The sequence below is a fragment of the Centrocercus urophasianus genome, unplaced genomic scaffold, assembly GCF_019232065.1.
Source record: "Centrocercus urophasianus isolate 14NV4802_14NV808 unplaced genomic scaffold, USGS_Curo_1.0 seq_9, whole genome shotgun sequence".
Lineage (NCBI taxonomy): Eukaryota > Metazoa > Chordata > Aves > Galliformes > Phasianidae > Centrocercus > Centrocercus urophasianus.
The window spans coordinates 36313826-36338202 of record NW_024885532.1 but is presented as its reverse complement, the minus strand read 5'-3'; positions in this window follow the sequence as shown (position 1 = coordinate 36338202).

Sequence of the window (24377 nt, the reverse complement as noted above, 5' to 3'; positions counted from 1 at the left end):
TCTTAGCTCTGTAAAAGAAAAAGATGAGGCCATGGGTTCAGTTGATTTGAATGTAAGGCAGCTATTTGAATTGCATGGACTTAGCAGCAGCTGGGAACCCCTCTTAATTAACATGTAATTTTACTCACTGTCCAGGAAGTATGATTCAAATTAAGTTGAAATTATAAAGCTTCTTGGAGACCTGTGTGATGTGAATTGAAAATGTTCTGAGCCTATGTTCATCTTAGCTTGCATGAATGACAGTTGAGGTGATCTCCATGCCATAATGCACTGGCATTGAAAAATGGGAAGTATCAATAAGCACATGGCAAGAAGAAAAAAACAGAATGGTACAGGGAAAAAAAAGTATCAAGACTGACAAAGTGTTCACTCATTTTCACATGGGAAGTCAGTAGAAAGTTAAACTGATATTGCACATAGATGCCTGAAAACTCTCAGTCTCATGCAGCAGAATTAGACACACATAAATACTTAAATCGACAGAATTTTAATGTATGGCCAAAACAAATTCATAATGACTGCAGTATGTCAGCTATGTTGCAGCTGTCTCTGTTACCAAAGCTTCCTTCTTTTGACCTTAGGGAGTGATAGCTCACTTTTTAAGAGTAAAATTCCCTATAAAAGGAAAATTATTTAAGATAGTGAATTAAAAAAAAAAAAGAAAAGGTTTGGACACAAAGTAGAATATAATGTCGAACAGTAGTCAGATGATCTACTCATAGAAGGCAATGTGATTCCTTCTGCTTACATTGTGTGAGAGTGAACAGAAGAACTTAAATCTTGTAAAGTACTTTATGCCCAGCTGCTGCTTCTTAAGAGCAGTTTTGATTTAAGAAGTTAAGGAAGACATAAAATAGGAGAGTGGTGGTGGGGGGATGATTAATAGTGTAGCCATTTCAGAGTAAAGCAGTCTGTGAAGTCAGAAGGAAAATGTTCTTGCTTAGGGACTGTACCTCACAGTGGAGGGGTTTGGGTACCAAGAACTGTGACTTTGCGTGGGCAAATGACACTTCCATATCTGAAAGTTGTAGAAAGCAGGATGGAGATGAGTGGGGTCTTCCTTTTCTTATAATATAGACTTACTCCCTCCCATACTTCACAGCTGTTAGACTAGGCATGGGTTTATGGTGAAGCTTAGGGTGCTTCTGTTTTCTTCTCTTCTAGTTTTCATCCTGCCATAGTAGCTGTCAGACCAGCTGGCAGTTCAACCTCAATTCTGCCCATCGAGGTTGCACTGCATCCTGACTTGTAATCTGCTGTCTTCGGAGAGGTGATGACTCAGGCTTACAGTAAAACTGTGTGTTGTCTTTTATCTTCCAATGATTTCTGCATGAAAAACAGTGCTGTGCCACAATACTTTAATGAGTCTTTCTTTCACTATTCAACACTTCCTTCTGCTCAGAGAAGAGGTAAATAAAATGGAAACTAAAAGCTGCTAGGCTTAGACATTGATGAAGTTTTCTCAGAACAATTGTCTGTTTCATGAATAGTCCTGTTTAGTCTGTTTGACTTGATAACACCACTTAGTTACATCTCACTAAGTCCATGGAGGCATGAAGGAAAATTGAGGTAAGATGAGACTAAACAATCTTTTCTCTCAGGATGAACAATTCTCATTTTCCTTGTCTTAAACCAGTGTAGAACGTATAGAACACTAGTAGGGATTGGGGATTATCAACATCCAGTATTTATAACCCAAATTGTGAGTCTTTTGGCACAGTCAAAACATACCAACCAGGAACAGAGTTAGGTGTATTAAGTAAGTTAGGTGTATTAGGAAAAATACCCAAAAGACATCGAAGTTTCTTTGATCATGAAAGTTGCTTTTGAATGTGGAGGAGTATAATCTAGTAAATTTATAGAAGTCTCTATGCTTGGTAATGGTGTGCATTATAGACATTGTCTCATAGCATTTTCTTTACAGTTCTGACACATAAAAAGCTATTCTCATACAATATTGCTGTCTTTTTCAGATCTTATTCATTGATATTTAAATATACTCTTAGTTTGTGCACATATTTTGTTATAGCATTTAGAATTGGTTACCTGACTCATAATGTTATAACCATATACTTGGGAGATACCCTCTGATTTAGTAACTTTCATTGTTGAATTGTAAGAGTGGGGAAAAACTCTGTAGCTACAAGATTTTGTGCTATAAGGTGGTGACAATAGTGATGGTGATAGTAATAATAATAATAGTTTATGGAGACTGATGATTACAAAATAGTTCATTTCCAACAGTGAGCAAGCCATTAAGAAAATAAAATGTACCATCTTCTCAGGCAAGTTAAAACCAAATTTTTTGTACAACATTTAAAAAAGTAATTTTAAGTTTGCATGATTATTCCAGGAGAAATTTGCCTACTATTGTAATGCAGATTCTTGAGTTAATTGACCTCATAATTAATACAGATACAGTTGGACATCTAATAGAAGATGCATTTTTCTCATGTCCAGTATGATTACACTAGAAAAAAGACAGAGAAAGGCATGTTTGACATACAGTCTCAGTTTCTTCAATCACTGCTTGGCTGTAGTGTCCATGAACAAAATAAAGACAAGAATATTTGAATTCTTCTTCTAGACTTCAAACATTGTTGGGCGATGTAGTAAAGCTATTAAATTTAAAAATCACTTTATACAGAAAAGAACTTTGTTTTCTCATAGTTAAACAGTCCTTTATAGTGCATAGAATGCTTTTATCATTAGCCATTTATGGGTGTGACCATAATGACCTTCTGCCTTCCTCACCCTGCCTGTTATTTGTTGAGAAGGTATCACCCTTCCTTTCCTAAAGTTTTGTTCAGCATCTGGCTGATTTCAACACTTGATTGACTGATATATTTGCTTTGATTCAGAGCAGGTGTTCTCAGCTACATTGGAGCTTTAAAGTTTCATGCTGCTTTTTTAGGTTTGAAGGTGCACCAAATCAAATATCTTCACTTTTTTCATGAGTGTATTTGTTAGTGTAATTAAAGATATTACCTTTCTAAGCCTTACTGGCTTCAGAGAACAAGTAATGTTCTAGGTTCTTTCTCTGACACCTTTGTCAAGAGTTTCCAGGTTTTTATTGGGCTAACACTCCGTTTTTTCTTTATCCTTATGTAAACCCAAGTTGGCTACGAAATTAGGAAAGAACTAGTGACAACTATTTTTTCCTCATAGGAAGTTTTCTTAGCAATATGCACTAAGTGTTTACGTGGACCTCAGGTAGTGGCTTAAATATTTCATACATTACGATGTATTTTTTTCCCTGAATCATTAATTACCATCCCTTTTATTGACAGAAGACCACAAGAGAAAATGTCTGTGTACCAAAATCAGTCAAAGCCTAATGCACTGCAGGGATCATGGTGCCTGATTCATGGAATCATGGAGTCATATAATGGTTTGGGTTGGAAGGGACCTTTAAGATCATCTGGTTCTAACCCCCTGCTGCAGGCAGACACTTTGCTCTAGACCAGGTTGCTTACAGCCCCATCCAGACTGACCTTGAGTGCTTCCAGGGAGGGGACCCACAACCTCACTGGGCAACATGTTCCAGTGTCTCGCCACCTTCACAAAGTAAAGAATTTCTTCCCTATATCTAGTCCAAATCTAACCTCTTCCAGTTTAAAATAATTTCCCGTCATCCTATTGCTACATGTCCTTATTTATGGGGCCACCAGCACAAGAAAGATGCAGAGCTCTTTGAACGGGCCCAGAGGAGAGCCACTAAGATGGTCAGAGGGCTGGAGCAACTCTCCTACGAAGAAAGGTTGAGGGAACTGGGTTTGTCCAGGTTGGAGAAGAGAAGGCTGTGGGGAGACTGCATTGTGGCCTTCCAGTACTTGAAGGGAGCATATAAACAGGAGGGGGAATGGCTGTTTACATGTGTCCATAGTGATAGGACAAGGGGGAATGGTTTTAAACTGAGACAGGGGAGATTTAGGTTAGATATTAGGAGGAAGCTTTTGGCACAAGGGTAGGTGACACACTGGAACAGGTTGCCCAAGGAGTTTGTGGATGTCCAAGGCCAGGCTGGATGTGGCTCTGAACAGCCTGGTCTGGTGGTTGGTGACCCTACCCATGGCAGGGGTTTGAAACTAGATGATCATTGTGGTCCTTTTCAACCAGGCCATTTATGATTCTGTGATTTATAAGTCCCTCACCAGCCTTCTTATTAGCTCCTTCCAGGCACTGGAAAGCTGCTATAAGGTCTCCTTGGAGCCCTTTCTTCTCCAGGCTGAAGAACCCCAGCTCTTTCAGCGTGTCCTTGTAGGAGAGGTGCTCTAGTCCTCTGATCATCTTTGTGGCCCTCTTCTGAACCTGCTTCAACAGCTCCATGTCCTTCTTGTGTTGGGGGCCCCAGAATTGGATGTTATACTGCAGGTGGGATCTCATGAGAGCAGAGTAGAGGGGCAGAATCATCTCCTTTGCCCTGCTTGTGACACTTTTCTTGGTGCAGCCCAGGATACTTTTGGCCTGGCTCACACTGAGTCTTTGATCAACCGACACCACCAATCCTTCTCAGGTCTGCTCTCAAGCCATTCTCCATCCAATCTGTATCTGTGCTTGGGGTTCACCGAACATGAAACTAGCTCTTGAGACTGACTTGACGCTGTCTAGCAAGCTAACATAATAAGGTCACATTTTGCTGGAAGTACTGAATTCTATTTGATTTCAGTTGATCAGTCTCATTCCAGGAGTTGTAACCATTTCAGATTGGTCATTCATCATAGCACTAAAGTACCATATTGAGTGAAATAGCAAAAAATGACCAAAATAGAGATAAGGCTGGAAACATCCTTTGCTCATCTTTGACATCCATTACAGTAGGGATGAGTTCAAGGCCACTGGGAACCAGAGTGGCTATCCAGCCTTAATCACTGTAAAAGAGCAGTGAAGAATCTGGACAGTTAAGTAAATTCAGTCTATAAAAAGACTGTGGTCCAAACTCCAGTAATTCAAAGATCTGTTGAGCTCTTTCCTGAGTACACCTGGAATAGGTGTCAGAATTTGTCATAATGATTTGGAAATTCTTGTTGCTTTCTTTAGTGAGTAAGTTAATTTACAGCCCAGAAAATGTGTAAAACGTTCCCAATCTTTTATTTCCCTTTTCCATCCTTTCATGCTTTATTACTGCCAGCAGGGGTAGTATCTTTACATCCCACATGGAAAAAATCTTACTTCATAAAGTATCTTATGGGTCTCTCTGTGAATTTCCTTTCCTGTCACCCTGTGTCTGCTTTTCACCTTTTCTATGAAGTTCCAGCATCTCTTTTGGATTATGGTCTCCTGTATGTTATAGTGCTCAGCGTACCTTGTAAGTTCGGATCCACAGATACTCATGAAATCTGTAACAGCACTGGAAATTCTATACGGGCTTTTATAAAATTTGAAGCGTTAGCTAAATCTTCTTCTAAGAATAAAGCAGACAGAAGAATGCTTGGTCTTTCAAAGTGTAGGTACATCTAGAAAAAATCTACTCAATTCCCCCTTAATCATTAGTAGTACCTTTACTGCTCTGAAAATCAATATTTTAATTGTGACCAGCTAATATTCCTTGTTTGTTGTCTAAGAAAATGACAGTGTTTTAGGGATGCCTTACTGCATTTCTTTCCAGTCTCCATGTGTATTTCATTTTCACTCTTTTCAGAAAAAATTGTGATTTCCGCTGCAGAATCAAAAACTTCATTTTTCTATCTCCAATTAGCCACATTTTTCATATGCTTAAATCAGTAAAATATGAAAGTATGACATTATTCCAATCCTTTAGAGTATTTTCTCATGTTGGTATGAGCCTCTTATATGTTCTTTATTCATCAAACAGCTGATATCAAAAGGACTATTTTGCAGGACATCTGCGCTATCATCTATAGTTGCTGAAATGATCTGAATTGGTGGTTGCATGGCTCAGCCTTGACTGTATGGTATCACAGTGCTTGTGTGGTGACTGCAAATAGCTGAGCTGTAGATTTTATGGAAAAGGAACAAGTCATTTGCTCTCAATTTATATGATATTAGCCAACTTCAATTTTTTTTCCTTACAACTTCTCTGGACATCTTATTTCACTGCGTTCATTCATCACTTTAATGTACCTAACTCAAAATATATCAAGACTAGGGATCTGAAACTCATTCATCTTGATTATTTAGGCTGTGCCTTTCAATTTTATAGACCAAAAGGAAATGATAAAAGGCTGTATTTGTTCTCTGATTGGATAAGTATGTAAGCACTTGTCAAATAAACAGTTACAGAAGCAATTTTAGATGCATGAAATTGAAATTTGTTTTGCCATGAACATAAACTGCGAGTAGAAATTAAGTTCAGGTGAGTGAAAAAAAAACATAGCTGGAGGAGATGCAGCTACAAACATAAATCTGCATTCTACTGGCATTTTGTCCAGTGTCCTCTTAGCTTTACTGTCTATTCTTTTGGGTTCATTTCCACCCACATCTGAAGTCTCCCCACTGCATCTTAGGTGTGTTAATTCATATTCTGAACTCACCAACTGAAGACTGCAGTTGTGCAAAATGCCCACTTTTATGGTTTTCTGGTTTTGTGTCATAGAAATCTAAGCAGCAAATCAGAAACAAATAAGAGGAGAGAGGAAGCAGTTTGGGCTGAACCAAATCCTGCCAACTTCCCTAGGACCAAAGAGGAAAAATTGGATTTTTCTTAAATTGTTCAAATTAAAATAAAACAATCTGATCAATACAGCTCACACCAGCAAAAACAGATAAACAAACAAAAAACAAAACAAAAAACAAAAACCCACACAGACATAAAACTTAAAGAAGTGAAAATGGAACTCTCAGAAGACTGAGATGCTGGTGATGAGTGCCTTGTTTGTGTTATAGCTGTCAGAGTGCAGGGTGGTCAGCAAGTCTAGGCAATGAACAGTGAGTAATGCAGAGAAAACAGACACCAGATCATGATTATGAATGTACATAATCTCAGATTATATCAGTCATTATTACTGTGATACCTAGTGTATTTTTTTGTGTGTATGTCCTATGCTTACATAATGTGTACAATAAGAAATGCTGATGTAGAGGAGCCCCAGACAAGAGCTCCAGTTTTTGACATGGCCACATGCGGCCATGGCCACAGCCCTTACACCCCTCACTGATTTTTTTATTTGGAGATTTGGAGAGGGAGAGTTTTTTTTTATTTGAAAGAAATATTAGAATATTCCACATATGTTCCTGTCTTTTCAGTATTGTTTTTGTATCTTACATGTGAAGTTTCAATCTACTCTCAAGTAAAACACCAGAGAGGGTTATTTAACAACATAATTTTTAAAACCTTATCAGTCAAGTGACGTACTGACTTTCCTTGCACAACGCTGGCCACAGCTTATCTTGTGTGTTTGTGTATTCTGTTGTGCCAGACAAGACTCTCTTTATTGGAAATTCACTAAAACACATGAAAATATCAGAACTGAGAAGACTTTAAAAATGGTAATAAAGATTAGGAAATGGTGCACTGGGGTAGTAAGAAGCATTTAAGAAACGGAGTGCACTGTACTTCGGAGGAGAACAGACCCTGCCATTAAAATTCTGGGTCCAAATGAAAGGTGTTAGTGTCACTGTGACCTGGTAGATAGTTTTCTGGCTCTGGGACTGAATGTTTCTGGCTCAGATCCACCTAGTGCATTACTGTGGAGGCTGTGTACATCCAGAGGTCACAATTTGGGTGAGATGTGAAGTGGAGGTTGCCAAAAAATATTTCAACATCTTTCAAGCTTTTATTCCCATTTTGCTTTCAGATAGAGCTCTCTGTATCGTCCTCTGTTGCTCCTTGTGCTTCCAAAGTGCACTCAGCAGCTGAGGTTAATTCTGAAAATAAATAGGATAGTCCATCTTTCCTTTGGATGCTCAGTGCCTTTGCCGAGGCATAGTTCACACGAAGTTCTCTATCCTAGTAATTTTTGTTCTTCTTCATACTGTGGTCATTAATATCTCAAGTGCTTCAGCTTCCTTTCTGGGATGGGAAATTCTCCAGAGTATCCCTACCCTAACATTTTTCATTTTTTTCCATGAACATCTCTATAACACTGTCTGTATAGATTACAAGTGGTGGAAAATCTAGGAATAGAACCCTGCTCTTTAGATTGCCTAGGTTGCTTTAATATCAAACATCTTTTTTTTTTTTTTTTAGTCACATTCTAGCACCATAATTCCAAGGAAATTCATATCTGTGTGCATTGCTGCAGGACTGAAATCCATTCCAACAGTGAAAGACATTAGCTACATTACTAGAGGGGAGATGAGCTCCTTTTTAGGTGTTGCCAGGAACTTGTAGTGAGTGTTTTTCCAGTTATAAGGTGAATTTATCAGTTTGACTCAAGCAGTCAGGCTTCTTTTCATGGACAGAGGGAGCAGGCTGGGTCTGAGGGTACCATATCAAGGTGCTGGGGGATGAGATTGTAGAACCACCTAAAAACCAGCAGCTTCACAGGAAGACAATCTTGGTTGTGTGGAGCCCTTCCATGTAATTATCTAATATAATATATGTGAAAATCTGTGCCAGCAGTGATCCTGCTGGGACTCACAGTGAGAAGGAATGTGATTAATAGACAACACAACAGCAGGTGGGCAGGATGGGTTCAGTGCTGAGGGAGAGCTGGAAGGCTTCACAAGATATGTGTCCCAGCTTGGAAACAAGAAATGGGTGCAAGTGCCTAGCTAGCACCTGGAGAAAAAGTTAGGAAAATGGAAAGAATGGGCTTAAGTTGTTGTTCCTGTTTCAGTGGGGAGGAGGGCCAAAAAATGCAAGGTAGGAAATTGGTGGAAAAGATATAGGAGCAGACTTGTGTGGCTCAAAACCTGATCTTCTGATTAATTTCAGGAAAGCCAAATTCTGACTTAACTTAAGCAGTCTAACTTTAAGTTGACTGCTGACATACTACTTGACTTCTGGATCCATCCACTCTGGGAGCCTCCGTTTCTCCTTTTCTCCTACCTACTTCATGGTTGTCCGTAGCTCCCTCACGGCGGCTGCAGCTCCTCACAGAGACAGCAACAGGGCCCGAGGGAATGGCATGGAGCTGCGTCAGGGGAGGGCAGCTGGGGGTGAGGGAAAGGGTCTGCACCAGAGGGTGGTGGGCATGGAACAGCTGCCCAGGGCTGTGGGCATGGCCCCTGTGCCAGAGTTCAAGGAGACAATGCACTCAGACACGAGGTTTGGATCTCTGGAGTGGTTCTGTGTGGTGTCAGGATGATCCTTATGAGTCCCTGACAGCTTGGGTTATTCTAAGATTCTGTGATTCTACACTGTCTGATTAGACAGCACTGAAGTCAGTGGCAGTCCCTTCATACTGTCCCTGTTTGCACACTACCAAAGATAAAAATATCCTGTCATGACAGTGTCTTTCAGGCAGTCCAGCAGTAAGTATTTTGCTAATAACACTCACATAAAAGTATAGAAACATATTAAAAACTGTTTTTCCTATGTTTTTGTGGATATTCCCATAAATAGGCAGCATGGCATAGGCCCGGATCTGACCACCACAAGTACTCATGCATGGCTGATGAACTGAATAAGCTGAAGCCTTGTGTTTTCTCACTTTTTTCTCTTGTCCCCACGGGTGGGACTCATCTCATCTGACTTTAGTGTCTAGATGCAGTTACATGGTCAGATGTGCCTGTGTTTGTTTGGAGGTGTTGCGTACAGTCATGACAACTTCCATAATGCTGGTATGCAGGATACAGGACTTATCAGGGATCTGCACCTCTACAAACTGTAGGAGGCTCCAGGGGATATATCAGAGCTCCTAAAATGACACCAGACACCTAAACTTAGGCCACTGTGTTTGTGCACAGCGAAAAGAATCCTGCTTGCCTTTATAGCAAAGTTCTAGTCAAAGAAACCTTTACTGCCTCAGCGAATGCATTGACACTCCACTGGCAACATTAACCAGATGCTTATTGATAGTGAAAGATCTGTGATGACTAGTTCAGATGTGCATACCTGCACTGCAGACATCCAGAGTGAGCCAGGTAACTGTAGCTGGTGTCAAGGCACTGCTGCAGTAAGCGTCTGCACAACCATTTCTCAAGTGAGGAATAAAGATGTGCAGCATTAACAAAATCATGTCAAACCAACAGAAAGCAATGGAGGTTTACAAGAAAAAAAAAAAAAAAGTAGAGAACAGTAGGGATTCATACTATTTTTCTCTTCTCATCTAATTTGCTTATTTGCTCTAACATTCTATACTGTAATCTCAGACTATTCAACAGCTGGATTTCAGCTCAAAGAATGTGTAGGATAAAGTGGAAAAAAAGGTAGAAAATAAATAAGTTCTTATGAAATCATGTTTAACTTTTGTGTAAATAACAAAGCACAGAGAATTAGTCTATAATTCTTGTATTATGGTTTGCTAGAACTTACCAGAAACAAATAAAAGTCCTAATCTCACCATGTGGCAGGAGGCAAGGCAAGCTTCTAATTTTCAAAAATACCTTCAAACTTTTTCCTCCCTTTGAAATATGCATGTAATTATGCTTCTCACCTCTGAAACTTTTTGAGTGAAAAAGTTCCCTTGCAAGTCCAGAGCCTTGATCTCAAATGTAGAGTTTTTGAGCTGTTTGATCAGTGTCTATGGATTAAAGCATTAGCATTTTAAAGGATATAATGCTGAAAATGTTTGGGGCCTGATTTTGTAATCACCCCGCTTGGCTTTCACAAGATGCTGAGCTTTTATTTTGTGGTCGTCAAATTAAATGATAGTAGTCATCTGTGATGTGGTATTAGTATAAGTTCGTGATTGTTGATCTGAATCTCCCATATAGCTTGCTAGAGTTTGGAAGAAAAGCCAGAATAAAGTAAGGAATATTCCTCTCTTTCGTAGAAGACTAAAAGCTAATCATCACTTCTGCTTCTTAGTCTCTTATTTGCCAAATAATATTCTACAGATCATTTGCATTTCTCTTTCACAATCAAGTCTGTTAAAAAGCACAAGTTACACCTGCAAGAACTTTCTACTACAATTTTTCTCTCTTTTCACATTAGTGTATACCTTCGAGTGATAAATTAAGTCTGACGATATCACAGGCAAAGCTGTGAAATACATCTCATCCCATGGGTTCCTTTTCTCACCAGTGCAGAAATGGAAGACAGCTTCCCAGGTATTCAGGAGCATCACGTTACAATTCCCAGATTTTACAACAGAGGCTCACCACATTCAGAGTTGATGTATGTAATCCAGGGTAGAATGTGGGATGTTTGTGCTTGTGGCATGAGGCAAAATTCCCTCTGGTATTTAATTCCTATACCTTTTGCCATATACATGCTGGTTGTGAAAGGAGAATGCAAAAATATCACTTATCAGATTTACTTATCAACTTGCAACCCATGAGAAAAGAACATCACTAATACTGCTTTTAGCTGTCAAGGTGCTGGCCTTGATACTTCCTCCACCATCTAATCCAAATGGTTCTGAGCTTCTGATGAGTGAATAGTTTGATATACTGTTTTTAACTTTAAGAAAGGATATGGCTTGTTGCAGAGATCTCATACCTCATTAAGCATAGAGAGCTTCCATAGGTAAGGGAATGAGTCACAGTTAGGTTGAAATGAGTTTAATGTGAGTCTTCACACGTACTGCTGGTCCCAACAGAGTCAGGCCAAGTTTGTGCTGATGCCACTTTCTTTTACCTACCCATCAGAGCAACACAGGGTCCTTTCCACCTAGCAGGCTGCAGGGCAAAGTGAGCCAAGGTCATCTGCCCAAAATCTGCTTGGAATCAGCCTTTCAGTTGAGATGTTCAACAGAAAAGCCTCTAGTGAGGGATTCTGAGAAGGGGGGATTGTTACTGTTGTATTTTAATACAAAAATCTTTTGTGCATCTTGGCTCTCACTTCTTAAGCCGGGCTGGCAGGATTTCTCCCTTCATCCTTTCTGAGCCATGCAGGATTTTTCATTTTCATCCTTTTTGAGCCATAAGGAGAGCCTTCCCTCTGAACAGTGCGTCTGCAGGAGGCCAGTGCTTTGTGGGTGCTCTAGAGCTTTGGCCTCGCCAGTCCCCACAGCCACCTAGCTCCTTGGGTGGTGGGGAGGGCAGGGGCTCAGGGCTTCTGGTCCCTTCATAGGGGATTTGGCAGGAGGAGAGCAGGACTTCTCTTTTTTTCTGAAAATCAGACCTTGCTTTATCTGCATGGAGACATAAAAAATGCTGCAGCAAGGGGAATTCTGGCTCAAACAGCTGTGATGGAAAGCAAAGACCAGCAAGTCCTGTCTGGAAACTGGTTTGTTGATGGGTCAGAATGGTTGATGTAGCAAGTTCCTTTTTCAAAACGTTTTTCAACCTGTGACTATTTGCAGTAAGTTTCAAACCAGATTGTACTGGCCAAGCAGAATGTGTGTTCAAACTCTGCTGAGAGCCTGCAGCCAACAAGAGAGATAAAGGCATTCTGTTCACAGAATCACAGAATTGTAGGGGTTGGAAGGGACCTCTAGAGATCATTGAGTCCAACCCCCCTGCCAAAGCAGGTTCCCTACAGCAGGTTGCACAGGTAGGCATCCAGGCAGGTCTTGAACATCTCCAGAGAAGGAGACTCCACCACCTCCCTGGGCAGCCTGTTCCAGTGCTCCGTCACCTCACTGTAAAGAAGTTCTTGCGCACATTTGTGCGGAACTTCCTATGCTGCAGTTTCCAGCCGTTTCCCCTTGTCCTGTCTCCACTCACCACTGAAAACAGCCTGGCCTCGCCATTCTGCCCCCCACACCTTAGATATTTATAGACCTGGATCAGGTCCCCTCTCAGTCTTCTTTTCTCAAGGCTGAACAGACCCAGTTCACTCAGCCTTTCCTCATAGGAGAGATGCTCCAGGCCCTTCACCATCTTTGTGGCCCTCTGCTGGACTCTTTCCAAGAGATCTCTGTCTTTTTTGTACTGGGGAGCCCAGAACTGGACGCAGTACTCCGGATGAGGCCTTCCCAGGGCAGAGTAGAGGGGGAGGATCACCTCCCTCGACCTGCTGGACACGCTCTTTTTAATGCATCCCAATAAGCCATTGGCCTTTTTGGCCACAAGGGCACACTGCTGGCTCATGGCCAACCTGTCGTCCACCAGGACGCCCAGGTCCCTTTCTGCAGAGCTCCCCTCCAGCAGGTCATCCCCCAGCCTGTACTGGTGCATGTAATTATTCCTCCCCAGATGCAAGACTCTACACTTGCTTTTGTTAAACCTCATCCGGTTTTTTTCTGCCCAGCTCTCCAGCCTATTCAGGTCTTGCTGAATGGCAACACAGCCTTCAAGTGTGTCAGCCAATCCTCCCAACTTCGTATCATCAGCAAACTTGCTGAGGGTGGCCATTATCCCCTCATCAAGGTCATTGATGAAGATGTTGAACAAGACCGGACCCAGCACAGACCCCTGAGGAACACCACTAGTTACAGGCCTCCAACTGGACTCTGCACCACCAACAACGACCCTCTGTGCTCTGCCAGTCAGCCAGTTCTCAGCCCACCTCACTGTCCACTCATCTATCCCACACTTCCTCAGCTTTGTTATAAGGATGTCGTGGGGGACAGTATCAAATGCCTTGCTGAAATCAAGGTAGACTACATCCACTGCTCTCCCCCCATCCACCCAGCCAGAGACAACATCATAGAAGGCTACCAGGTTGGTCAAGCACGACCTCCCCCTGGTGAACCCGTGCTGACTACTCCTGATAACCTCCTCTTCTTCCAGTTGTCTGGAGATGACATCCAGCACCAGCTGTTCCATCACCTTTCCAGGGACAGAGGTGAGGTTGACTGGCCTATAATTGCCTGGGTCTTCCTTCTTGCCTTTTTTGAAGACCAGGGTGACGTTGGCTATCTTCCAGTCTTCAGGCACCTCCCCCGTCCTCCAAGACCTCTCAAAGATGACAGAAAGCGGTTCAGCAATCACCTCCGCCAGCTCCCTCAGCACCCGTGGATGCATCCCATCGGGTCCCATGGATTTGTGAACATTGGTGTTGCCTAGGCGCTCCTGGACCACCTCTTCCCTGACAGAAGGGAGGTCTTCCATTCCCCAGATCCTCTCACTAACCTCCAGTGTCTCAGATTCCCTAGGGGGAGCTTTTTCACTGAAAACAGAAGCAAAGAAGGCATTCAGTATCTCCGCCTTCTCAGCATCCCCCGTTACCAGAACACCCCCGTCACTTAGCAGGGGAGCCACATTCTCCCTAGTCTTCCTTTTACTGTTAATGTACTTGAAAAAGCCTTTTTTATTATCCTTTATCCCCTTCACCAGATTTAATTCCAGATGGGCTTTAGCCTTCCTTGTCGCATCCCTGCAGGCCCTGACAATATTACTGTGTTCTTCCCTAGTAGTCAGACCCTTTTTCCACATTTCACGGGCCTTCTTCTTTCCTTTGAGTTTGTGCACGAGCTCCTTGCTCATCCACACAGTTCTCCTGCCACCCTTTCCCGATTTCTTCCTCACAGGGACGCACCAATCCTGAGCTTGGAAGAAGAGCTGCTTAAATGCCGACCAGCTCTCACAGGCTCCCTTCCCTTCCAACACCCTAGCCCATGAGACAGCTCCAAGTAGGCCCCGGAAGAGATCGAAGTTGGCTCTCCTAAAGTCCAGGATAGCAATCCTACTTTTTGCTTTGCTTCTTCCACTCAGGATCTTGAACTCCACCATCTCGTGGTCACTACAACCCAACCTGCCCCCGACCTTTACTTCCCTGACAAGCCCTTCTCTATTAGTGAGAATAAGGTCCAGCAGTAACCAGCTGTTCCTTGCACACTGCAATAATAGGGAAGGCATTAATAAAGCTCAGCTGAAAAACAAGCCCTCTGTTGAGATAGCTTTGTGCAACAATAGCAAGAGCCCGTTCACGAGCTCAGTGTACTCTTCATTTATTAGGTACACTCTGTACAAATTATGCAAACTCTCTCGAGCCCCTGGAATTACAAAATTCCACTAGCTAACTAAACAGAGCTTGAACAGCACAGTGGTGACCACCTCACATCCAATGTCAGAGAGAGAAGATAATATTGTGGTGTAGGCATAAGCCTGTGCTAGAAGACAGCTGGTATTCACTCTGAGCTCTGAGCAGTTGATCCTGTTTGAGTTCCCATGGGAATCATATTTCTGATTAAACAACCTGACTTCATTAATAATACAAATTTGAAATTTGGTAGGGAGAGGCAGGGCTATCTTTTGATATAGATGAATATTTTGCCCAACCTTTATTAAATTTTGAAAGTACTGGTATGTTTCTGCAATACAAATAATTCTGAGTCATATAAAATACAAGAAAATGGATGGCAGCTAGTGCAGAGGCAGCATCATCTGTAAAATAAAGTGAGTCCCAGGATGCCTTTGGTGTTTCTTCTAGGATGTTTATTTATTTATTTATTTATGTTCAAATCATTCGTAAGATCCGGAAGATATATTTCCAGTATATGACATTGCAAACACTTTACTTGGAATAGGGCAACTTGCTTTTTGTATGTCAAATGGGACAGCAAATGTACAAGTATTTGCAGTAAAAGGTCCTTAGCTAGGAACTACACTAAAAACCAAGTCACTGGTTAATATTTCATGTGGTGGCCATAGACTGGCAGGCAAAGCAAATCTCCAAATAAAACTAAAAGAAAGCAATCAATCAAACAAGCTCCATGAAGTGTATTTATGAAATTGTGGAAATTCTGGAAAGAACTGAAATTCTTTTGGCGAGCAACAGTCTGGGGCATCCTGTCTTTCAGAAAACTTTGCCATGTTGGCCTCCCCAGAGATTTCAGGCTTACATGAAAAAGACTGTGTCATTCTGCTTAGCTTTAGTTTTGGGCTGTTTTGTTCAGTCACTGTGCTCCAACACTAACCACAACAATTTGAAGTATGAACTAGTCCAGCATTGCAACATACTGTGTGCATTCTAACAATGCTAGTTAATATTTGCATGTATCAGTTTTTAAAATTGTGTTCTGTATAAAAAAAGTATCTGAAAAACTTACTGATGTTACAGTTATTAATGGAAGCCTGTAATAAAATTAAAAATATATATGTTATCTACAAAGTCCAAGCTTTTGATAGATGTTTGCAATTTTTAAAGGATTGTATCGGTTGTAATTGGTTTTATTTTGGTTTTATTTTTTACTTTCTCTCCCTCACTCAGAGTTGTACATAGGTGGACCCGTGGTACAAAGTATGTCTGGATATGAAAAAGGATATGAAAAGCCTTTATAAATGTTTTAAGAACTGACATATTTTCGAAATTATTTCCTGTAAAGTATATAGCTTTTATAGAACAAGTGATAGGAAAAGAAAAAGAAAGCTTTACTAGCATAACCTTTACAGGACTCTCTAGTGTCATTTGTTTCTATATATTTGTAATGAAAAGCAGGGAATATGAACTGGATTTTATTGCCTTTTTGAAAGAGCAACATATGGAATTTTGTTCAGATTCATACAACCTGAAATGCATGATCTAATTCTCTCCTAGGTTTTCTTTCTAAAGATTCTTCCAAAAAGGCTCAGTGATGAAAAACATCATTTAAAAGTGTTTTTATAAAAGGAAGATTCTAAAGAGGTTGGAGTCTTTGTGCATGTTGAGATATCCTGTTGTTACTTTCATAGCATTTTCATGTAAAATAATGATAACAAAAATGTTCTTCCTCTGTCAGCATTTTTTGCTCTTTACTGTAAGAACAGATTGCTCTTCTCCTGTCTGCACTGAGCTTACACCAGCTGCTCAGAAATTCAGCACTGGAAGGGAAAAAAGTCGTTCACCTTGTGGATCCAACTGCAGAAAGTACTTCTCATGCCTTTGACTAGAGACAATCGATATAACGAAGGGCTACTTTCAGGTTATGTAATGTTGGATGATGGTCACATGCTAGGAGATATTCCAAAAATAAAAAGGTTGGAAAGAAAGAAAAGAAGAAAAGGTACTTTCTTAGTCTTGAGTTTGGCAGACAAATAGTGCTTCTCAACTTCCGTGTCAGTTTGCCATGATTTTCTAAAACATTTTGGTTTGATGGTTTAGCTTAAAGCTCAGTGTTTCATAAAAACTAGTTTTCTAGTGGAGCCCTTTTTCACAATGAATGTTTTGCAAATTGTTCTAGAAGAGTGTAAAGTATTGAGTTTACCTTACAGAGCTACCTGTGTAGACTTATAACTTCTTTGGTAGTTGAAGTATTTTCAAAATAGTTTTTTCTCATCTGGAAGTAGTAACAGGTGCTGAAGAAAATGGAAAATACCATCCTAAAAAAAAGTTAAAAAATGCATGTGACCTTCAAGATGTAATGTACAAAAGAAGAAAGTATGTGCAGGGTACTATAAATGACCTAAGGCTTTAGGAGTCTTGCTAATATTCCTACTTCTGAAAGCCCTTTCTTCTTTAGGAATTTGAGAAGGGAAAGAAGGAGAAGGAGAAAGATGGAAAAAAAGATTTAGTTATGTAATAGGCCTGGTCACTGTTTTATAATGAAAAAGGAAAAGGAACTTCCTGGATAAAGGATAGGCCAGTTGAAATAGATTGTGGCCACAGATCTTCAGCTTGGAAATTTGCTAACCCTGTCTGCATTTCCCAATATCCTTGCCAGCTCAATGACCAAGGCACAATATGACGTCTGCAAGGGACTGTCTTCCCTCATAGTACTTCATGGAAAGTGTGGGACAATTTGGATGTCCAGACTGTGGAAGAGCATGAATCTGTGAACCATTCTCCCATAGTGGCCTTGAGAAGCTGTAAGAACCGTCACAAGTTAGGATGTATTGTTCAAGCTTGAGCCAACATAACCGCTAAAAGCACTGCATGGTAGTGATTTACCAAGTCTGACAAAACACTAAAGCAATATTTCACACATCACTCAGATCATGAAAGAGAGCTTAAATTCTGAAGGGAACAGTAGCCATCTAACTAATTGATTTAAGCAGAAAACTCACTGTCAAGGTCAGTCTAAAAACACAGTGAGGCAAGATATATTTTATTACATGAAACCTCTCAGTGTTTTAATTTGATTATGTTACTAGTTCCATGTAAGTGTATTAACTAAGAAGGCATGATTAACTGAATAAATTTTAGAAGTGATGAGGAGGCTGGTGTCGACAGTAGCAATTCAACTATTAGAATCCAGACACTGTGTTGTTACCTCTAAAGGTAAAACAAACAAACAAACAAACAAACAATCAAATTATAAGGTGGAACTTCTCAGAAAAGACACCTGAAAAGTCTATCATGGGAAATGAACACTTCTGGGATTTCTGCTTTGTCTAGACAGGGAGAAGCCTCTGATCAAACAACAGGAAAAAAAAGGACAGCTAGCAGTTTTTTGAAGGTCAAATTAACCTTGGAAAATAAATCTGGGGAAGGTAGCTCTAAAACAAATTCCAACAGCAGAGAGCAGCACTGCCATGAGGTCCTATCTGAAAAATCTTTGGACACTGACAACTCATGTTCCCATTAAAAAACAAACAAAAACCAATTTTATAGTTTAAGTATAATCAAAATTGTCTCTGCTTCAAGTATACCTGAGGACTTAAAGGGTGAGACTGAATTCCCCTGTCATTATGATAATCTGTCGATCACTTTAAAAGCAAATGCTTCAACAAATAAAGAATGCTGCTACAAAATTCAGTATTTTTTCTTTCTTTTCCCCCCTGCTGTCCTTCTACTTTGGGGCATTCAGCTGCTCCTTAGGAATCTCTTAGAATTTCAGCCAACCTTCTGATTTTAAATGTCCTCTTTGAGGAAGGCAAAAGCTGAGAACATTAAGAATTAGATTGTATCTTTCTGGACAACAAAACACAAACATGTTATTTGGAGAATGTAAAAAATAATCCAGTGATTTGGAAAGACAAGATCAATGTACCTATGAAGGAATTGCATGTACATGTATAATTTGATCTAAGTTTGTGCTGCTTTAATATATAGTCATGGGTCCCTTAAAGTTAACAGCAAAGGATACCTGTTTTTAAGGAGGCCTTGATGCTGCTTTTGATATTCTATCTGCAAGGAGTCAGGGCTGCCCAGCCTTGCTGCTGGTGGAAGAGGCCATGTTCATCCTCGAGCCAGTCCTTCTGAGACTATAGAAGGGAAAGCAAGGCAGACTGAAGTGACATGGTAAGAAAATACTCTCTCTGACTACAGAGCACAGAATCATGGAATTGAAGGAATTGGAAGGGAATAACAGCTGTTTTGCTTCTCTTTGAGAAGATATTTGGACTTTTTGCCTTTGGCCAGGAACAATTATTTTGGAAAGTAACGATCTGATATCCATCAGATATGTTAATTTTCACATACATTTATCTATAGGAAAGCTGTAAAGTTCTGTGGCTGTATCACGGTGGCATAACTGAATGAAAAGCAAAGATGAAGAAGCAAAAAAATATCTACTAAACATAGTGCTGTGTTGCTGGCCAAAGGAAGAGAATATTTTCATATCAAACTACGTATTTAGAAAAGGTCATAAAAATAGTTGACATCATTATACTTTTGCCCCCGGGAAAAGAAAAAAAATATTGAATCTCTGTCAGACAGGCTATAAAATATTGAGTGGGAAGGCAGCAGTGTCACCCTAACTGAAGTCATGTTTACCCTTAAAACCGAGTTCTGCAAGCCATCACAGTTTTAGGAAAGCCCTGTGAAACCACTGTGATCATTACCATGAGTCTTTATTTTACAGAACTAGACACTTTTCTACAGTATAAGAAATTCTTTATGGTCTGCATGCTTATTGAAACTGCTATGATGTATATACTTTGATATAAACTCACATCAGTCATTGATATGAATAGAACAGATCAAACTATTCATTGCAAATCATATTTAGTATGAACTTTGCTTTTTTACTGAGCATCAAGTTGTCAAAATCTGAAGAATGAAAAAATTCAATGTGCTCTCCTCACCCAATGACCCTTCTGTAGTTTATATTATGGTTAGTTATCAAAATCTAAACTATTTTTGGAATATCAGAGAGCAGGTTTTAAGGAATAGTAGCTGCAAGCTCTCTGAACTGGCCTCTAACAGTTTTCCAAGCTTACCAAGACATATGCCAGCCCTCTCATTGTCAAATGTCCTTTTCTAACTCAGCTGGAAGTGAGATGAGACTTTGACAGTTTCAAAACAGCCTGTGGTTGCCGATGGAGAGGAAGGTAACATGCTGCTCCAGGGCACCATTCCAGGTCGAGTCCTTCACCTGTGCCATTTTACATCAGGTTTTTTCTAACAGAGGTACCAGTCAACAATGGAGGGAACAAAATGATTTTGGTCAAATATTTCCCACTGAATTGTGTACAAGTAATAGGAAAAAAAACAATTTCTAGGGAATAAGCTCCCAAAGAGCTTAAATCTTTAGAGAGCTTTACTTCCTCAGAATTAGGTGAAAATTGTTGTAACGTAACTTTCACCCCACTGGAATAATTTTTAAAGCTAAGGGCTGAAATGAAACTGTTAAGTTTACTATGTGATAGAAAATTAATACTAATATTCCAAGAATTGGTAAAATGTATACAAATTATTAAGATTATTGGAGATCAGTAAATACATGACAAAGATTTCTTTGGAAGGCTGTAATATACTAAGATTTACTTCAAGAACTAGCACAGTTAATTTCTTACAACTAGGAGCTTTCTGTTGCAAGAATATCTATTTTCCAGGATTGTAGCAGATGTAATACATTTTTTATTTTCTAATATGCTTTTTTGGTCATTAACATTGATGCTCTGGTACATTCTTGTAAAGATTCAAAAACTGATCATAATATTTAAGATAGTTTTCCTTTGTAAAAGAAAGTTTATCCAGATGAAAAACAATCAAATATCAACTTCCAATGAGTTTACTTAGCAAAAAAAAAATCCAGTTGATTTTAGAAAATAAAAATATGATAACGATTATGATATGATTTTTTTCCCCAATTTACAACAGAGAACAATACAAAAAGTAAATAACATATTATTAAAAATGTATATCCTGCTTTGAGTAGGAAAACATGTTGCAGAAAGGATTTGATGCAGAATCCAATGATATCTCTTTAAGGTACAAAATTCAGATGCTTCTTAATATCTGTAAAACTCCAGGTTGTGTGGTTCACATTTCCAGTTTGTGGTAAACTCTAATTCAAGTCTGAGGTCATCATATAACTCACTTTCCATGCACACTGTAAGCCAATATCTCAGATCTACATGCCCACCTGCCCTGGATACACAAGCTGAAGGTTGCTGCTTTGCACATGTGGGCACCGCAGCTGATTGAGGTACCTCTGCACCTCACTACATGCTTCAATTTTTTCTCATTGCTGACTATTGTATCAGGGTCTTTCTGCTGGACTAAGACACTACTCCTGCCATCCAAGTTATGAAATGTCTGTTTAGGCAGTAAAAAGTCATACAATTCCCATTAAATTTAACGTTATTTATTTCTAGGAAATATCTTAAAAGTAGCATGGTCATGGCTATGCAGAACAAAATGACACTAAAGAGATGAGCAGCCTTAAACTGAGATTTGTCATTAATCAGGAGAGCATGATGCAGTGCCAGTACCTCACATAGAATCCTTAGAGTTGGAAGGGACTTTTAAAGACCTCTGCAAAGAACAGGGACATCCACAGCTCGTTGCTCAGAGCCTCCTCCAGCCTGATCTTGAATGTCTCCAGGGATGGGGCATCCACCACATCTCTGAGCAACCTGTCATAGTGCCTCACCACCCTAACTGTAGAACACTTTTTCTTTAATCCGACCTAAATCTAGTCTCCTTGAGTTTGAAATCTACCTCTTTGCAATGGGCATTGCTTCTCCCCTGTACTTCAGTAACAAAAGACCGTGATTCTGCTAATTTGCTTCTGTCTGGCTCTGCATGAACTGATTTGTTAACAAAGTCATCTATTAGTTAAAAGCATGCATCACAGCACATGGTACAAACACAGTGTTGCTTTAAGGCTTAACACTGATAGTATTCTGAGGTTGTTTTTTGTGAAGAAGAGGAGGCACAGAGGATACGTTATTGTTCCTACAACTCTCTAAAAAGAGTAATGAGGTGAAGATCAGCCTCTTTTTGCAGGTACCAATGATTGCACAAGAATGGCCTCAAGTTGTGCCAGGGGAGGTTCAGGTTGAATATTTGGAAAAATTTCTTCCCCAAAATAGTTGTCAGGCTCTGGAACAGACTGCCCAGGGAAGTTGTAGAGTCATCGTCCCTGGAGGTACCATGAAACAAGTAGATATGATACTGAGAGGCAGGGATTAATGGGCAACGTTGATGGTAGGTGAATGATTGGACTAGATATTAGAGGTCTTTTCAAACCTTAATGATTCTATGATTCTATTATTCGACGTCATCGTTAGGTAATTCTCATGTTTGCTGAGTACCTGTCATGGGCTGAATGCAAAGGACCCAGGCTCACAATCAGATAATGGATGAAAAACATGACAATCAGTGAGCCACTAAGACACTAGGTGTCCAGATGTAGCTACATTTGAGAGAGGTAGCCAAGATCTTTTTACAGTCTGTTGAAATCCAGGGAGTACGATTTTACTTGCCTAACCTCAGACCTGGGATGCTGCCCATTGTACCCAACTGGCTCTTGATATCAGCCAAGGAGATATTCACAGGACTTTTCAGGTCTAGGTGAAAGTCTCAGGTATCGTGAGACGTCTCAAGTATCACCAGACTCTTATCTGGTGGAAAGTGTTGAATCTTAGAGCTCCATTGATTATAATTAGAGTTTAGATCACATATAAAAATCTATATGCAGGTACTCAGATGAGACACATTTCAAGGAGGCATCATGTGCCTAAAAAGCATTAATGTAAAAGCATTAATGTAAAAACTAAGTATATGTCCCCAACTTGAAGTTTTGCATCACTTTCTTTTTTTAAAAATTATTATTATTGATTAAAAAACAAACATATTTATTATTGAAATGGCAGCTATCCTATTCATTGATCAAAAGAAGAGCATTAATATTTACAGGCACTTGCTAAGCTTTAGCTTTTGATACCTTCAGCTTCTCAAGATGGTTAATTTCATCTGAACTGAAGAGGATGGTACTTTTCAGCCTTAATCCATAACCATAGGATACCATAACCTAGGTACCATAATTGTACCTAGATACTCAGTGCTGAAATTGCCTGTTAGGGGAGGTCCAGACAAGCTATGCCATGAAGAAGAATAATCAAAATACACCAAGGTTGCAGACTTTGTCTTTACACTCCTCTCACTTCTCACTGACTCAGGAAAAGAAAAGGAGCTTCCTAAAGGACTGCCCAATCAGAAGAGAAAAATGGTCTTCCTGTTGATGCTGAAGACCCTAAGGTACACAGAATGAAGTTATGCAAGGTTTCTTTATCAACTTAGTGACCACTTGAACACAATAATTTCAATCCTTGTCAAAATTAGCAGCACGCTGTGCTAACGGTACAAAGAAAATGATGAAACAGACTCATTTAGATTAATTTCTCTGCATCTGCTTGTTCAGATCACCTTGTGACTGATGGTTACTGTTACAGCACAGATAGACCTGACAACAGTCATACACTCTGTTGATGATATGATAATGAATACTTGTGTAGTCCATGCTCAGAAATATGACTGCTACACTTGATTTCTATGAGATGCAAATGCCATGTATTCATCCCCAGCTGAGGAGAATTACTTCCAGCCTGTTAATTTTTTCATGTCTGGACCACAAAGAAAGGAAACTGTTTTCCTGCAATAGTGTTATTTGTGTTTTGATGCAATGAGAATTGCATTAGGAGGCAGCTTTCATCTTAATTTGGAGTCAAATGAATTTTTATTGTGTTTCCATTGGTGTCTTAGGGAAGAATTTGGCCAAGTGTTAACCTCAGGGTTAATTCTCATACTTTGGGTTCAGCTGGGAAAAATGAAATCCCTAATTCTTCCAAGGCTTCTCAAAATTGACCAATCTATGAAGACTTTAGGACTTCAGCCTTTACTTGCATTGAATAACACTTCGGGGGTGGCTTGTATTGCTGAAACCCATGACCCAGATGTTTAGGCATTTGCTTCCTGTTGACTGCAGGGGTATAAGGCAGCTATGAACCTTTTATCCATCTGGGCTAAGTGAAGGGACATTCCACAGTGCTTCTGTGGGATGTAGGACCAAAGCCAAACTGGAAACAAAGGAATTAGCATTATTAACAATAGTTTAAAGTGTTGATTGAAAATAACATCTTTTATATGTTAGAAATTGTGAAATATAGATAGCTAGGAGGGGAGAAGTTGGAAAAACATTACAAACTATTTAGAAGAAATGTAATAGTTGCTTATGTTAGAGAGCTCATTTTGTCTTGTTACCTTTCATGTGATGGGAATTGTGATGGGATTGCAATAACTCCTAGAGGTCCCATTTGGCTACCTTGTATGTAAGTTCTTGAAAGGAGAGGTCCTTGAGTAATAATCTTGAGAACAGCTGCCAAGAACATGT